Here is a 7320-nt window from a genome sequence, read left to right on the forward strand (position 1 = left end):
ATTTTACTGATTAAATTTAACATTTCATAAAAATGAAATAGCTGATTCTTCTCTTAATTCAGGTGAACCAGAAAAAAATACAGTCAACTATTATGGAAGAAAAATGAATAAATTCATATTTTATATATAGATTGCTCAGGAAGAAAGCAAACAAAATGACAATTCCACATGTTGAATGTAACGGACTCTTAGATTTCTAAAAATAGCATATGATATGCATATAAAACAATAGAAAGGAGATTATTATGGACTTCAATAAAATCAGTCATTAACATGGCAGACTTGTGACAGTTTCATGAAGACACTGGAGATTATTTTTTTTCAACTGAAAGACAATTGTGGGCTTCAATGTAAACATATATGTGAAGGTTATTTCCTCCATTTTTACCTGTGCAATGAAAATATGCATTACATGCTCTATTTATAAACAAAAGTATAGGTATCTTAAAGTGAATAGACACTATTTCTACATATTATTAGGAATAAGAAGGCACCACTGATTTGATATCTTGTCATCACTGATAGTTGATTTTGAGTTGTTTATCTCAGCATTTGTTCTTATTAATTTTTTTCTGGATGATATAACCTAAAACCATTATTGTGGCTTATGGACCACAAATAAGACAAATCTATAATAGTATTTCATCATAGAGAGATCCTTCACAATCTAGGTTAACAATACAGATTCTTTTTCCACCTGTACCTGGAATCTATTTTGCAAAACAACATTGTTTATATCCTCATAGCTCAATTCTATGGAAAAGTCTTTGCCAAATTTTCAAAGTAGTACAGCAGAGAACCAAGATTTATCAAAATTCACCTGGCTTGAATGTTTTTCATATTGTATCAAAATAGTCAATCACATTGTGAGCTGTGCCTATGCAGAAACAGGTGGCAATATTGTGCCATCTCCTGCATTATGAATAAATCTCCTGAAAATCTCCTACTGTCAAAATTTAGAACCAGGAGGAAGACTATGGGGGTCAATATCAGGGAAAAAATGGGTGACATCTGATCTTTTGATCTCCCATTATTGCTAAACAGATATATCCAGGAATAAAATGTATGTTTATTAATTTTAGAACATCTGTTCAGAACAAGGTTGGGATAAAAGAGCCTAAAACAACAACAACAACAACAACGACAACAAAAAAACAAACAAAAAAATTAATTCCTATCTTTAACAAGCATCACCTACCATGGCTAATTCCCAGTCCAGATTTCCTAGTCCAGCTACAGATACCAGAATAAGTTCTTTAGTAGGATCCCATCTGTCTTTTAGAAAAACTCAAAATTTCTTTAATGATTAGCCCAAAAGCCAGGCAGAGAACTGCACTTGTACTTTTCTTACTCTCACGGAGGTTGCCCAAGCCTCCCTTGCAGCCCTTGTGTAGCTTAGAAAGGGTCAGTGGGAGGCAACAGTGTTGCTAGATTGCCTGCTTCGCCCCAGGCATCTCAGCCTTGCTGCTCCTAGCTACTGAAAGCGCTGTGTCGGCTGGTTTCCTCCAGATGGCGCTCCTCGCAGACATGCCCTGAACAGGTTGCCCACCCCGCCCCCACCAACCTCAGGGTTCCAAACGCACTGGGGTCCCACTGGTTTTCAGCTACTGAGCTTGTATGGCCTTCAAGGAGTGATTGAAGTTGCTTTCAAGAATATAGATTAACAATAAAGTGCTTAAATGTATATTTTCATGATAATTAACAAATTTGCATGAATGTAAGACAAAAAAATCTTGCAAATTGTCAAGCTAATATTGAGTGTTATCTTTGTAGTTTATGGAGTTTGATGTCAATATCTTACCAAATTATCTATTCTCTGACACTGTCTGCACCTGGGCATCAGAGATATATGTAAATTGGCAGGTCTGCAGTATAAATTGGTTGGCTAGCTGGGATAAGATTTATTCCCAAGTATTTTAAAAATAGTTTTTGTTGTAAATGAATACATTTAAGGTATTTGTATGTGGTGTTGAAGATCAAATCCAGTGCCTCATGCATGCTAGGTGAGCGCTCCACTACTGAGCTACTAACCCCAGTTTGTTTACGTTGATGCAGCAGGAATAGGAGCCCTTTATTGTAGGATTTGTAGGATCTGAGCGATATTTATACATTTTATATAGCTTATCTAATTAGCATAAAATAGATACAGCAGTCAACCAATAAGGAATCTCCACACTTAATGGCCTGTTTTTGTTACTTCACAAACCACTCCCTCTGGCATTTGGCCAGGTGCCATCCAGACTTGTTTACAGACTCTAACATTTCTCTGGCAAAATAACAGGTGCCAATCTGACTTGTTTACAGACCTTAACAGAATGAGATACTTTTCCTGATTTCTCTCTCTGCAGATGCATTACTGGAGAAGAGGAAAGCAATTAATTTATGTAAGTTGACCTTTTATCCTGTTACTTTGTTGAATTTGTTTTTCAACTTTAGAAGTTTTCTGGTGGAGTTTTCTTGGGACTTCTAAATATAGTATCTTATCAACAGCAAACAGAGATGACTTGTTTTCCTATTTGTATCCCTTTAATTTCCTTCTTTTTCCTGATTGTTCTGGTGAGAGTTTCAAGGACTACAGTGTATAGTAGTGGTGAAAGTGGATACCCTGTCTTGTTATTGATTTTAGAGGAAATGTTTTCAGCTTTTATCCCTAAGTATGATGGAGGCCTTGAATTTGTCATATATAGCCTTTCCAGTATTGTAATAAGTTCCTTCCATCCCTAGTGTAAACACTAGGGTTTCTCCAGTGTTTTCAACATAAATGGGTGATGGACTTTTTTGTATAGTTTTCTTGCACCACTTGGGATAATCACATGATTCTTATACTTAATAATCACATAATTCATGTGGTGAATGGCATTTATTGATTTGCATATGTTGAACCACACTTACATTCCTGAGATAAAATATACTTGATCATGTAGTACTATCTTCCTAAATTATTTTAAATGTGGCATGGCAGCTTGTTATTTTGGATTTTCACGTCAGTTTTCATCAGGAATATCAGTCTGATGTGTCTTTGTCTGGTTTTGGTTTCAGGGTGACACTGGCTTATAGAATGAATTTGACAGTGTTCCTTCCTTTTCTATTTCATGGAAAATTTTGAGGAGAAATGGCATTAGTTCTTTTGTAAAAGTCTCACAGAACTCAGCTGAGAATCCACCTGGCCACTAGGTTTTCTTTGTTAGAAGGCTTTAATTGCTGCTTCAATTATATTGCTTGATCTTGGTCTGTTCAAATTTTCTAGATACTCATGATTCATTTTGGGTCAGTCATATGTGTCTCAGCATTTGGCAATATATTCTAGATTTTCTAATTTATTGATATAAGTTTTCACAACAGTTTCTAATGATCCTCTGAATTTCAGAATTGTCTGTGGTGATATCTCCTTTTTCATCTATGATTTTGTTGATTTGACTCTTCTTTCTCTTTCTTTTAGTTAATTTGGCTAAGAGTTTATCAGTCTTGTTTATCTTTCAAAAGGACCAAAAATCTCATTGATCTTTGGTAGTTTTACACTTTCATTAATTCTATTATGAAGACAGTGTTAGTATAAGTATCAGGAAGAATAAAGAGATTCTTGGCCACCAATATCCCACATTAGGAAATGTACATCGTTAATCACTATCTCTTCTACCTTACTTCCTACTGTAGAGGATATATGTACAATTCTATTCATATAAAATTATTAAAGGTGGATATCACTATTGAAGTATGCTTTCCCCCTTCATATAAATGTAAACCCTTACTTTCCACTATTTTTATTATTTTTAAAAGTCTGCTTTATTTTTTTTTTTCATTTTTTTCAGTTTGTCTACCAGATATTTCCCCAGGAAATAGATGAGAATTAGCAATTAAAAATTAGAAATTAAAAATTGAATACCATGCTGAATACCATGCTGAAAAGATGATATTTGAATGTTAAACTTTGAATATTAAATTTTTTAAAAAATGGCAAACACTTACTTGAGTAGTACCAACTCTTGTTTCCTTTTTCTACACTTTTTGAGTTAAAATGTGTCAAATATTGTTAAATCACACTTATGGCTTCTGTGGTCTTCTTCTTATGCAATGTGACCAAGTGACTATTATACTTCTTATGCAGTGTGACCATTTTAAAGCTAAATTTTTCCTGTAACCATATTTTGACTCCACAGCCAAAAAGAGAAGAAGTGAAATGGAAGCTCAGACAATAGAAAATGGAGATTGAAAACTGGCACTAGTCTTCCATATTTATCATATAAACTAAAAAATATTTATCTGAAGGAAATTGATTAGATATTTGCCCTCCATGTCTTTAATCACACACAAAAAAGACTTTCCCTTGACATGGAGCAGAGCTAAAGAAATTATAAAAATATTGAAAAACTAACATGCTTTTGTCAGTAAGAGCATATTTTCTATGATGTCTTCAAATGTTTCAAGAAACTATGGTTTACATTAATATTGTGAGAGTTAAGTACCTTTTTTAATGTACTATAATTTTCTTCTTGAAAAATTTTAAGGAGAACCTATAATTTTGAAATTGAAAATAGAAAAGTTTTTATAGATGCTAGTTTCCCCTGCATTGTCCAGACCTACAGTGATAATTTTGTTACCCTGTTTAGTGAATAGCCTCCATATCCTGGTTTAGAGAATTCCCATCTTGTGCAGTTGACCCCCTCCAGCTACTTGGGCCACATGGCCTGGCCTCCTCTGTCTTAGGCTAAAAAATACAGAGAAGAATTTGAGCATCTGCTTCTGCTGCTGTTGCCATTCTCACACTGGTCACTGGTCCTCTTCCAGGGAACCAAGGGCAGGCTAACACCCAGGGCACTCTGCTCTGAGCAGGGCCCCATTGCTGCTGCCACCTGATCCTGGACATTGCCACCACTTTACCATGAGTTTCGTGGGCCCCAGTCCTCCCCTAGCTCCTTCGGGTGACTGAAGTCTGAATTTTCTTCTGTTCCTAAGGTTTGGGAAATTTTCTGAGCATTTCATTGAAAATATTTTGCACTCCTTTAGTTTGTATTTTGAAAACACCAATGATTCTTAGATTTGTTCTCTTAATGTTGTCCCAGATTTCTTCAATATTCTGGTCAGGGTTACTTAACATCTTTTCTTTATTTTTGACTCTATGTTCAGTGTTATATACTTTGTCTTCAAAGCCTGACATTCTGCCTTCAAAAATAATTTATTGAGTCTTTAATTTCCAGGATTTCCATTGGTTCTTTTTAAGAATCTCTCTTTTTATTGAAATGATCATTCACTTCCTGTATTTTATCTCTAGTTCATTCCTTAAATTTTTTAGGTCACTGAACATTTTAACTACAAACTTTCTAAATTCTTTCTTCATTTCCTTAACTGTGATGTCAATGGGATCAGTTGTTGATCAGTGTTGTCGGCTATTTGGAGATTGTTTGATACTTTACTTTTTCACTTATATGTCTATTCATGTGCTGGGATGATTATTGCTTCTACTTTTATACAAGGGACTATATCATGAGCTGCTTTCTCTTAAGAGAACCTGGTTGGGGGAATATCCAGTTGTTCATACTTACTACACTCAATGTGTGTTCTCTTCTCTTCTCAGCATCAGTAGCACATGAGAGAGTGGTATAAACACTAAACCCTGTTTATACAAGCACTTCACAACAAACCATATACTAATAAGAAACAAAAATTAGTTAAAACTGTTTTTCACAGTTTCTCTAACCCCAAGTATAAAATCAGAGTAATGATCTGGAATTTGTGGAGAAATTAATTACTAAAGATTGCAACTTTACTATTATATTACATAGTGAAGAAGAGAGAAGCAGAGATAAATTGCAGGGGGGGCAAGGGAGAAAAGATAGAAAAATATCAACCAAGGGGAAAAAAAACATGCTGGTTGCCATTCTCCTAGCCAAAAAGATGCTGATCTCACCCACTTTTCTCTGAAGATCAGACCCCAGGATAACCACTCAGAAGTATCTACCTTGCTTCAGATGGTAATACACATTTATATGACCTCTGTTTCAGAATACTGTTATACAAAAAAACTATCATGAATATTTCTTATAAGAGCCTGTTGCACTGGAACGAAGAGCACCTGGGTCATGCAGGTGTCCTCCTACCTGCATGTGCTTCAATCTCCTGATAATCCCAATGACCTCCAGGCCCTCCTGAGCACAGAGTCCATCTAAGAAGTCTGGGCAGCGTTTGTCAACAGAAGCTAGGAGACCACACCATGAAGAAGCATCCTAGGGGCTGAGGGTGAGTGTGAAGGGCTGTCCCTCCTCTCCCTGTCCCCTGTGGATAAGTGCTGCTTATAAAAAATCTCCTCCAGAATCAGCCTGGAGCTAAGGATAATTTGCATGATGGACAGCAATCTCTTAGATTGGAACAAGAGAAGACTTGAGAAGCCAGCCCAGCGAAGTCCTCAGGATGCAGACTCAGGGAAACCTCCACCATGGTCTGCACGCCCCTGCTTCTTGGGCTTCTCTGATACTGCACAAGTTCTTCCTCAAGGGACCAACCCATGGAGCCCAGGGTTCTGGGATCAACCTGGAGCTGGCTCTCAGCTCAGCATGGCTCTGCCTTTGGGGGACAGGATCCTCAGGATTTTAGCCCCACACTTGCTTACTGGTTGCGGTGAGTCTGAGGGGCTATAGCTGCCAGGAGAGAGGAGCTGCTGCTCACATGCTCAATGACACCACCCTCCAGTCAGCCCATGGGACACTGGACTTACACTGAAGGGAGGGGGCTACCAGAAAGCCAAGAGCATCCTTGAAGTGAGTCTAGACCAGGCAGGCAGAAAATCCTTTGGAAGTCTTTCTCAATGTTAATCCCACCTCTCCTTTTCTCTCTCTGGAGTCACCTTGGCCTCCTCTGACCTGACTCAGCCATCCTCAGTACCTGGCCATCAGTAAGACAGCTAGTAACACTGCTCTAAAGGCACATTGGGGCATAAGTATGGACATTAGTACCAGCAGAAGCCATTCCAGGCTCCTTTACTTGTCAATTATGATGATAGCAAATGACATACACTATCCTTGGTCTGATTTCAGGTTTCAACATGGAAAACCTGACACCCTGACCACCAGCAGGACTCAGGTCACAGATGAGGCTACTTCTGTACCATAGTACATGGCATTGGGAGCAGCTGGCAGTGACTCATGGTGACACAGAAGGGTATGTGGGACAGGAAACACCTGCCCAGTGTTATTCTGTGTACCACCCACGGAGCCACAGGCATGACCTTGGTCTCCACTCACTCAGCTGGTTTCCCACTACATCCAAGCTATGGAATAAGCACGGAGATACAGACTGGAAATTGGGTTATCTCAATGGATTTGTTAA

At 37.7% G+C, this 7320-nt stretch overlaps 1 pseudogene; it reads right to left on the reverse strand.

The window, feature by feature from the left end:
• Positions 1-629: 629 nt before the first annotated feature.
• Positions 630-4838, reverse strand: LOC143399130 (carnosine N-methyltransferase-like; annotated as a pseudogene).
• Between the last annotated feature and the right edge of the window lie 2482 nt (positions 4839-7320).

The sequence above is a fragment of the Callospermophilus lateralis genome, chromosome 1, assembly GCF_048772815.1.
Source record: "Callospermophilus lateralis isolate mCalLat2 chromosome 1, mCalLat2.hap1, whole genome shotgun sequence".
NCBI lineage: Eukaryota > Metazoa > Chordata > Mammalia > Rodentia > Sciuridae > Callospermophilus > Callospermophilus lateralis.